We start from the raw sequence: 11,544 nt of genomic DNA, 5'->3' as shown, positions 1-11,544 counted from the left end.
TTGCGTTGTATTAGATGTGTTGTAAAGGCACTGCGTTGTAATGCCTGCGTTGTAATTTAAGTTTCCCACGTTTATGTCATTTATGTGTAATGAAATTGTGACCTGCAAAAGATGGGCAAAATGGCACGGCAACACTTCCATGCTGGCACTGAAACATGCGACAAGATAACACCTGGATGCCCCTCTCCCAATGAGACCTGTCATCTTCAGGTAACACAACGACGCCAGTATAGAGCACATCTAAGTGCCCCACAGTTTTAGCGCATCTACAAGAGCCCTGGCGAATACGTTCTTCGCTTGGTTAATGCAGATGGTGATGGATTTGCATGTCAGCGCTGTCCAATTCTCACACCGATGAGTGAATGTTGTTTTGCGTGAATTGTGCGGCCTGCAATCTGAGCTGTCCCTATCATAGTATCCTGGAAGCTAATCTCTTACTTCACGGGCAGGCCGCGCAGTTCGCAGAGGGCTGGTGTGATAAGATACAGAGAGCTCTTCACAGCTCGCGCAGCTCGACAAATCTGCTTCCGCATTCCCGGCTTAAGTGAGAGCTCGAAATAGAGGTGTTACTGACATCTCTCCTCATCGAGATGGGGGCGCGAGGAGGCTAGTCCGGTGTGGCGGGAAAAGAGTGGTCAGGGGCGGCGACATTATCAGAGATAGGACATAAACACATTCGAGGCGTCGGCCTTCCCTTCAGCTTTCCAGTTAAGAATTAGTTGTATACCGAATAGAAATATTCTCTATTTTAGGACACCAATATAATGTTAGCTTCCTTATTGACATCTCCATCCAACACATTATAAGATGTGTCAGTATCACACTTTCTACTTATATAAAAATCGACATAACAATGTAAACTACAACATAAAGGGGCCAATTCACAAAGACTTGTGTATGAGCAGGTGCGACTTACTTCTGCCGCACTCCTGGGTTACTAATGAAGTTCAGTCATAAACCAGGAGTACTCTTAGCTCACATCTGGCTTATCTCTGGATTGAACCAGGTCTCATTCTGAATGTAATGCAACATTTAAAATGGAGTTCAAACTTTGTTTGCACCCTATTTAATTCATGTTTTAGTGCAAATTGAGATTGGACACTGTTTTTTTACACGCGCTGTTTCTTTTAGGCAATGCCTTGAGGAGATTGTGAAGGAGAAAGGGAATACCATGCAAAAATATGGTTGAAAGGACTATTTAAAATATATATATGTTTTATTGAGTTTTTTAAACCATAACCAAATGCAATCCACTTGCTTTGTGCCTACAGAGCATATCACGAGCTACTTGTCTCTCATTGTACAGTAAAGTATCGATCTTTGTCGCTGATACATTAGCAAAAACACTACATCATTTCCAACACAGTGCACTGCAGCATAGCAAAACATACATATTATCCTTATACGTCCATTACTCACTGACATCTGAGATCGATTCTGCCCGTGGGGTTCACATATGTTTCCTCTAAATGTATTCCATTTACCCCATATTCTAGCCCACTCCTTGGGGCATTCTCTGTGCATATAGACCGCTCTTTCCTAAAAAGACTGTTTTTGAGCAGTGTTGCCTACACTAAGAGGAAACAATGGAATCTAGGGGTGTAATGCAGGCCCCTGCAACCCTGTGGTGCAGGGAGTGGGTGCAACCCTCCAAGGGCCCCCCAACCCTTCAGTGGGCCCCCTATTCAATAAGGAGTCCATGGGTATCTGTAAGATATATGAAACTCAGGGGCCCCTTATCCCATTCTGCAGGGGGCCACCATCATTTTGCGTTACGCCACTGTCAGATTCAGATGCAATACAGAGTCAAATACTGTGTGGTAACAGTGTTCCCCGGATGTTGTTTGAGCGGAATGTTACTGAAGCACGCAGAATGAGGTCACAAGAAGGGTATACATCAGAAAGAGCTGGGTATACACACATATTGTTCAAATTTTTGAAATCTCTTAAAGATGAATACAAAACTCACTGTTAATCCCTTAAATATTACAGAAATAAACGGGCCGTTCTGAATTCCAGGGCCGGGTCTGCTTAAACCTTTGAGGTCTTTGGCCATAACGCTAGGTTAAGGAAATGGCAATAAGAAGCCCTATAGTCATCTTAGGTATGGACTGGGCTGGTACCAGCCTATGTCAAGTTTAAGATGACACGGACTAGTATTTCTGTATATAAACTGCAAAATGCTCTATGACTGACACTTTTGTGAATTTGAATTTCTTGTGGGCACGATTCATGATGATTTTGCAAAGAGTGGGCGTGACTCACTCTTGTAGTAATCCTAGTAATCCTGGATTCTATTTTCTCCATTTCATGAGCTAGCCAAGGGTAAGTCATTATGAAATCTCCACGAATTGGGCCAATTTGAGTTTTGGTGTTAGGTCGCTGCCTTTGGTGCACGAGCTCTAGGCTAAGAAACATTACTTTTGGCTTAAACCCTCTTATCTTCTGCCAAATTCTACACAACATTTTAATAGCATCAATAACATCACAGTGATGTTCAAAACCAATACAAAAAACACCACAAATAAATGCAGAAATTAAAAATAAGCACCAAAGTCTAGTAGAGAAAATGTTGTGTTATTACCAAAGGGCAGGACATTTGGGCAATGATGGATAACATACTCATTTATATCTAGGGTAAATGTAAATGTATGCGTCTTGTAAAGCGCACTGCTGCCCTGAGGCTTCCTGGCGCTGTAGACTGCTGGGGAACCCGTCCTGGCTATCCCTGTGAGATGGTCCCTCCTGGGTATCTCCAAGGTAAAAACCAGGCATCCCCGGCGAATGTGGGGGGCCGTTGTGGAGATGAGGCAAGCTAATGCCCAGAGTTGCCGAGTGTGATCCCTGGTTAGAGTAGGCACCGAGGCGACAATTATCAAGTCCGCTGGCCCTGGTCCACGACGCTGCTGCATCAGGAATTGAACCCTGGTCCCAGGCCGTTCTCTGCTTCCGGGTCTGCTGCCTCTAACCAGTGAGCCACACCACTCCACCACAACCACAGAGGACAGAAAACCCATAAGGAAGAGCCACATAATCATATATAAATGGCACTGCTTATGTTATGTAGCAGTGGTAAAAGACTAATATATCATGAATAACAAATCTGCTTTGTACAGGACACATGAGGGCTTTGCTGAAATCCATTGACTACTCGCAGGCTTCTGACAAGATCTACAAAGACAAAAATGTACATGAAGAATTTGCTCAGTGTCTAGGGAAATATGTATCCTTCTTGCACTCTTCAAACGGACCCTATTCGACAAAATGTACAAACATACATGCGATGATTCCGTCTCCAGATTGAACGCACTTCTGAGATTCTTTTAAAATCGCAGAACTTCTCAGTAGTACATCTTGTCATCTGTGCCAGTTGCAGTTTTCCAGGTGTACTACTGGGAAAGTCATGTCACATTTTCTGATGCTGGTATGTCCACAATGCAGAATTGTATTCACAGTACAAGTTCCCTTAGGGGGAAACCAGAGCCAATGGGCAATTGCATATTTTTCTTTTTGTTTTTTTATCCCTTTGCAGAAATAATTTTTCAAACACACACATAGTTTTCAATCTGCTCCCTTCCACTTCCCACATAGGACATGTATTCACTAGAGCCCTCAGCTGGAGCAAACCTTCAACCATTCCCACAGTAAAAAGGGTAAGAGAGTAGTTTGAAAATACTCAAAAACTCACACGTTTGTGGATTTTCACAAAATCACGATGCAAACCAGGCCCTGAAAAACATAATTCCCTCCCCATTATATGTGAGTTATTCCGGTATAATTGTATGCATTTTTGGAGCACAATTATGGAGGAGCACAATTAAGTCACTCCAAAGTATGCTTTTGTGAATACTTAGCAGATGTAGATCCTACCATAGTCAGATATTTAAAGACAAAGGGGCATATTATCAAGACAGGCGATAAAATTATCGCCGCTTTAGCGGCAGAAAACTGCTGCTAAAACGGCGATAATGGCCTTGATAATATGCTCTATGGAATTCCAATTGAAACTCAGGTTAGATGTCCTTCACATTTAATTTTATCGCCTGTCTTGATAATATGCCCCACAATATTTTATTTCATGGGCTCCAGCATTTCTTTTGGTGTGTATTACTGGTTATCACCCTTTGTAAAAAAAAAAGACATACAAAATCTTATCTGTAGAAATATCAGTGTGATTGGGGTTATATAGATAAAAATAGGTTGCACTTGTATTGAAAATAAACATGAGTTCCTTGGTTGCTTAGCCTAAATGTTAGTTTTAATTTGAGAGAGAAATATGGGAAATGTGCATATGTCTGTGTGTGTGTCTGTATATGTTCATGTGTGTAGCTGTTTCCATGTACACACGTGTCATATCAGTATTTCATTGTATTTCTGTGTATGTGTCAATGTGCATGTACGTGTGTATGTGTCTGTATTTGTTAGGCGTGTATCTTTGTAATTTTATAAGAGTAGTTGTGTGGATATGTGCTTGTGTGTATGTGTGTGTGTTTGTGTATGCGAGTGAGTGCATTTGTGTGGGTGGTTGTGTGTGAAGTTATGTCAGAAAAGTGTTTTAGTGCGTATTATAAGTAAATCTTGGATAAGCGCTGATAACCTCAAATGCAAACTTAACTCATTCTTGACCTCCATGACACTTCCCTAGAATATTTGTATTTTCTTAACCTCTTTTGGAATTAAGAGTATGATTCAATATTCTGCTTTATGTCTTTTTGGAGCATCTCTTTGGAGTAATCAAAACTCAGGGGCATATTATCAAGGACGGTGTTAAAAAGTATCGCCGGTTTAGCGGCAGAAAACTGCCGCTAAAGCGTCGATAATGGGCTTGATAATATGCCCTGGAGAATTCAAATAGAAGCCCATGGTGTGAACCTGGGCTTCTATTGAAATTTCCCAGGGCATATTATCAAGCCCATTATCGCCACTTTAGCGGCAGTTTTCTGCCGCTAAACCTGCGATAATTTTAACGCCGTCCTTGATAATATGCCCCTTAGTCATTAGTGTCTTATAAGAGCCGCCAGATTATGGTTAATGAGGGAAGGGACATAGGCGCATATTTATAATAAAGTGGCGAAGCGTGTCGTTAAGCCAAGAAGGCAAACGACACGCTTTGTCACTTTAGAAATGTAGGGCTGCACCATATTTACTAGAATATAGTGCAGCCCTGCGTTTCCCCCTGCACTGCCGCTAAATGAAGCTGCCTAGCGCCAACGTAGACACACTTGCACCATAGTGCAAGGGTGCCTGTGTTGAGGAGAAGATTGGTTATGTGCAGGAAGGTCCCCCATCCTGCATATAAACAATTTAAATGTCATTTTGTAACTTCTATGTGTGCTGCTTAATGCATACAGGTTGCAAAAAGTAATTTTTTTTAAATGATTGATTTAAATGACCTTCCAGCACATAAAAAATCATAGACAATTTGCTGTTTCCATACAGCAAAAACGAGGAGAAATAAAGCATTTCTCCTCATTTTGCCTGTTCAAGACCAGATTTTCCCTGGTCTTAATTTTGGCGCTGCCTCCTATTTACGCTGCCCTTGTAAATAGGGGACAGCGTCAAAATCAAAGGGTATTGGGGTGCAATGCTGAACACCACGTGAAAGGGTGCCTTATTTACAAGGCAGCGTTAAGCCATATTAAGTGGCTTAACGCTGCCTTGTTAATAAGGCGAGGCCCCTATCGCCATCACAACGTCGCTGAAACTAGGGGCTTGTAAATATGCTCCTAGTTCTCCAAGGCACAACAGCCAAATGACGCTTTCAACAAAAAATTGATCCACTCACCTGGACCTTACAGCCAGCACTACAGTGAAAATCACCAGGGAAAGATAGCAAATAGCAAAGAAGTCCTTGCACCAATGTCTTTTTAAGACTTTTTGGGGGCCTGGGCAAGACATATTTTAAGGCCCGCTGTACATAACAACTTTGAATGGTATTACCCATTTTCTGCTAATTGAAGCCCACATGATGCCAAATAAACTTTCAGAAACAGAGTTCACACAAAATATGTCTTTCCAGGGCTCCCAAAAATCCTTAAGATGCTACTGAGTAAAAAAGAGACAGACTCAGAGGTAGACAGACGGGTGAGAGGGTGAGATATGGAAATAAAGGAGAACAACATAGAGACAGCTGTTACTTTCCCAGAGGGCTCTTTGAAAGGTGGGAGCCCTGAGCAATTTCCCACTTTGCCCATGCCTTAACATGTCACTGCCTTGCATGTCCTCCACAAAGCCTGATGGAAGGGTCTGCTTGCCCCAGGCACCCGCAGGAGAAAATTGCATGATGCACATTATTCAAGCAAGACCCCATTTACCACATCCATGTGAGTAGCACCACCTGTGTCTAGCATGTGAGACAAGGGCAAAGGAATCCTCACAAAACTGTTGTATTCCCTGCAGAGGCTGGAACAGCGGACAGGCAAGTCCCAGGACCAGGAACCCAGTTAATCAACACAACACCAGACGTGCACATACCATGCACAATGCAGTGGGTCTCCAACCAGTAGCTCGTGAGCTACTGTAGCTTTCCAGCTACCTCTGAGTAGCTCACCTGTGTGCAGCCCAGCTTATTACATTAGCAAGCTTTTGCTTGGTTGAATTAATATAAATATAACAAAATTGAAATTATGCAACACTAATAATAAAAATATCATGGCTTAAAATCCTTATCACAAGGATACCTATTCACTATTGTTGTTTATTGTGTGCGTGGGCCGGCCTACACAGACTGCTTCCAGGGGATGGGGGAAGAGGCTTTCAGTGTGAATCAAGTGTTGGTGCGACCTGGTGAAAGGCTTTGTACACTTGGAGTAGGGTGACCAGATTTTGTGACCCAAAAACCTGGACATTTTGCAAAAAAAGTAGAGGAAGGACTACAATTTTACATCTACGAAGTGGCAACGAATAACAGCCCTCTTCAACATAAAAACACAGAAGAAGCACTAAGCAAATAAATAAAATGTAATTTTTAAAACAAGCATCTTACCAGTTAATAAAAGTGCCTACTTATATCAGCTGATACTAGCCCTGCTTTGGAACACCTAAAAAAGTGCCTCTGACTGTCTTCAGCTGATCCTCTCTAAAAACCGGGACATGAACGAAATTTGACGAAATCTGCCCGGACAGCTGTTGAAAACCGGGACTGTCCTGGCAAATCAGGGTCCCTGGTCACCCCACCTTGGAGATCATGATATGCGATGCCACTTGAACAAGAACTGCAGTTCTCAGGAGTCCCTGAACTTTCATAAGGTTTGCAGGTGGGAGTGACTATCTTGGATTTCTCAGTATAACTTCCCTCGCGTTTCATGCCATCTGCCAAGCAATTGTTGTCTCACTGTTGACGTTAAATGCTAAGTGTTTGGATAGGCAGACTGGAATGGCTATATAAGGGCAAATAAAGATGCTTTTAATATGTGGCATAAACACTTTGCATTTAACTTCAAAAGTGAAAGGATATACCTTTAGAACATCGTTGTGTAACTAACTCTTTCAGTGTTTGTATGATGGGCACATTCCTGAAGCTAAAATACAAGGCAGACTTCTGTGCCCAGTAGAGCTACAAGGAAGAGACTCAGGGCATATGTTCAAGAAAGTGGCGGAGTGAGGCGTTAGCTGTTATGGCTTAACGACTCACTCTGCCACTTCAGAAATGCAAGGCTGCACCATATTTGCAAAAATATGTGTACTGCACAAGGCAGCACACATGGAAAAAGCAAAAACGAGGAGAAATAAAGCATTTCTCTTAGTTTCGCCAACTTAAGACCAGGTTTTCCCTGGTCTTCATTTTGGCGCTGCCTCCTATTTACGCTGCCCTTGAAAATAGGGTGCCGCGTCAGAATCAATGTGTGTTGCGGTGGAACGCCCACCGCAACACCCACTGCCCACCCCTTTCACACTAAGCATAGCGTGATAAGGGGCCTTATTTACAAGGCAGCGTTAACCCACGTTAAGTGCCTTAACGCTGCCTTGTAAATAAGGCAATGCCCCTATCACCACGGGAACGTCAGAAAAAGTTACATTAATGTGGCGATAGGGGCTTTTCCATATGCCCCCCATGCCCCTTCCCACCTTTTTGGGGGTTTTACTCTCAAGCTTTGCTGAAGTAAAACTCCAACCATTTTCATGGTAAGAAAGGTTGGATCAGAGTTTATCAGTGTCACAAGAGGGCATAAAAAAAGTAATCCAAGCTTCTCTCCTTCCAGCTCTATCATATGGGCATCATGCGTTCCCGGGTGCTTGCTCCGAAATTCAGTAGTGGGAACAGTACGTGGGTTCATAAAAAGAACTTTCAACTCCCAAAATACCTCTCAAGGGCGAGACTCAGGGTGGAGCTCGGACTCATTAAACAAACATTAATTCTTGATGCTGACCTCCTAAAATATTATATTCGAACTCTGAAATCCCCGGAGCAATCCCTAAAGGGCTGCCTCAGAGACATATTTGAAAAAACTGGCTCCCCGTGGAATACTCATTTCAAGAGAGCCCTTGCAATCATAGAAATAAATAAACAAGCACTCGCCCTGCCTTTTATTTCATATGCTACCTGGACAAAGCGTATCAACAAACAAGTGCATTCAGCTTCGTTCCAGCAAGACCAGGCAACATTAAAAACATCTCGTTTCCTGGCCCCGCTAAATGCCTCAAATCTGGCAACCAAACCCCAGCCTTATTTCTCCACTGCTCTCAATCCCAAAACCAGAAGAGAGATTATGTACATGCAATTGCTGGTACTTCTGATAGCGGAATTCATCCCGGCCTGGGCAAACCCAAAATCCGGAGGAGCATGCCGATTGTGTGACTAGAAACGAGAATCATTCCTGCACCTTCTGTGCTGTTGCCCTGCCAAAGCAAATGAAAGAAGAATTCTTCTTAGGGAATTATACCTGAGTGAAAAAGCAAGTAGCTGCCTCAAGGCTTTGGCAATATGTTTTGTTTTACACAAAAGGAACCTCACATCCTGGCCAGCTGTGGACGATTTATAAAAACTTTATGAGATGCTCTCCAGCCCCGCTCTGGTCTCTGACCTCGCCCAAGTATAGTCCAAAAGCTGAGCCTGGATTATCTCAAAAGGAAGCCAGTATGAACCCCTCGCCGACCAGAAATGAAAATAGGTAAACATCTACACATTTATCTAATGATGTGCTCTGGATGAAGCAACCGAGATTGGAGATCTCCAACTATCTCACCTAACAAAAGTCTGTTTTACATTTTTACAAAGTCACAAAGCACTAGCACTTTATGAGAGATCTAGGACCAACGATAGAACATGTGGTGCTTAAGGAGAATGGGAAGAAAGGAAAATCTGTATAACCGACGTGCCCGACGAGTGACAATTTCCACTCGGGCGGGTTGCAGAGCAATGGTCAAATGTAAATATGAAAACAAGTCCAGAGCCACATGACGGCACATAACACTTGCACTTTATCAAAACTTTCAATCCTCATGCAAGGGCCAAGTGCAAGTACTATGATTTTTTTAAAAAAATGTTATTTTACTGTAATGCAATGGTTTTAATTAACTTATGCAAATAAATTCCAACTTCCGGTGCCAACAAATCTGTGATTGTTCACAAACTTACAAAATAAAGGCATTAAGCCATACACTTCCCTTCAGGTGTGTAGGGTTTACTACTTCAAAATTCTAGTAATTTATGACAGAGGATTATGATGTAGTAAATCCATTTATGCTTGTCACAAGTTCATATGACAATGGATGCAAAAGGAGCTATTTTCTGGCATAAAAATATTTTTGCGGCCATAAATGCCTTTGTGAATCAGGCCGTAGCTAAGCAGCTTTCTCAATATGGTAATATGAATGTTTAGGATTTTTATTCAATACAATGCATCAGTAGAAAACACAGCTACCTCGGAGGAGGCGTCCCGGTGCTAGCGGAAAGGATAGCCTTATGGAAACCTAGCAGAAAGATTCTAAATGACATCAAGGCAGGAGTCAAAGAGTAAAATGTTTAAGCTCTTTCTAAAAGCCACTTCTGATGGACTACTTCTCAAACCAAGAGGAAATGCATTCCATAACTTAGAGGCCAGGAAAACAAATGATCAACCTCCTCTTCTGGTCTTATGAATACAGGGGATTTGTGCTCGCTTCGGCGGCACATATACTAAAAATTGGAACGATACAGAGAAGATTAGCATGGCCCCTGCGCAAGGATGACACGCAAATTCGTGAAGCGCTCCATATAAAAAATAAAAAAAAATGAATACAGGGGATTTGGAAGAGTTTGAGTTTATTAGATCCCAATGATCTCTCCTGGACATACGGCTTAAAACGGCACCTGACATAGAGTGGACCTTTGTGGAAATAGGTCCTAAAGGCAAGAATTAGTGCATTGAACTGGATCCTTTTATTCACTGGAAGCCAGTGTAGATGACGTAAATGACCTGACACTAATGCCCGGAGGGGAATCTTGAGAAATTACCGGGCAGCAGTGTTCAGAATGATTTGAAGATGGTGAATCAGAAAGGCAGGCAGCCCCAGATATAAGCTGTTGGCATAATCTAACCATGAGGTGATCAAGGCATGAACTATCATCTTCCAAAACCCCATGGGGACAAGATGCAGCATCCCACTTAGGGACATCAGAGTGTAGAAGCAAGTGGCAGATAGGCTTTGATTTGGGGCTCAAAGGTAAGGTCAGAGTCAAATTTCGCCCCGAGGTTTCTTGCCAAAGAGGTCAGAAGGGGGTGGGGGGGGGGGATAGGGGACTATTTCCAAAAGCCACCAAAACCTGTATTCGGGGGAGGTCTTGGCACCAACACAAAGAATCGCAGTCTTATCTGGCTTAAGCCTTAGACAGATTGCATTCATCCAGTCTGCAGCTGATTTGAGACTGAGTTTTTTCCTGAAAGGCTAGGAGGAGTTGGGTGTCATCAATGTAGGGTACATCTCTCACTCCCCAAGACTCGACTAGTTTCTCCAGAGACTCCAAATATATATTAAGAAGAGTAGGGCTAAGAGTCAAACCCTGAAGCACTCCACTCTTTAGCGGCTTTAACACTGAGATAAAAGGTGGAAGCAAAACAGCCTGGGAGCATTCCCTAATGAAGAATTTCAACCACAATATAGATCTTTTCAAGTTTCTCAAGCAAAATGGCATGAGAGACCATATTGAATGTTGAGGAGAGGTCCAGAGGCATTACCATGACCGGAGTGCTTGAACCCAATTTCTTTTTATATATTCTGATATTTTTTCAGAGCAGTCTGGTAAATTGCTTTTGCGCCCTTGTCCTATTTGGATCTTCAATGCCTTTCTAACCTTTTGCATGCTTGAGAACCAAGGAGTGGAGGATAGTTTAAGTCTCTTTGAGAAGTGGGATTTCAGAGGTATGATGGTAGCTATAGTATCTGCTAACAAGTTATTAAAGCATGATGCGTCCTACTCTAAGCCCCCTGACAGGGAGTGGACAGACGTGACTCCATAATTAGGAAGTCTGAAATGTTATGCCATTGGCTGGATGCAGTCTTTGTCAGTCTTTGCAAACTGCAAGGAGCTGAGGAAACTATGCTAAAAGGGACCAGAATGAGGTC

General features: G+C 42.7%; 1 non-coding gene across 1 annotated transcript; it reads left to right on the top strand.

The window, feature by feature from the left end:
• The first annotated feature begins 10,093 nt into the window (after positions 1-10,093).
• LOC146802493 (U6 spliceosomal RNA) lies at positions 10,094-10,201 on the top strand. The gene has a single exon (XR_014968113.1). It is a non-coding gene; the product is annotated as a U6 spliceosomal RNA (small nuclear RNA).
• The last annotated feature ends 1,343 nt before the right edge of the window (positions 10,202-11,544 follow it).

Source organism: Triturus cristatus, chromosome 8 (assembly GCF_964204655.1).
Source record: "Triturus cristatus chromosome 8, aTriCri1.1, whole genome shotgun sequence".
In the NCBI taxonomy this organism is placed as follows: domain Eukaryota; kingdom Metazoa; phylum Chordata; class Amphibia; order Caudata; family Salamandridae; genus Triturus; species Triturus cristatus.
The sequence above is the reverse complement of the archived record's forward strand: the minus strand, read 5'-3'. Positions and strand labels throughout refer to the sequence as shown.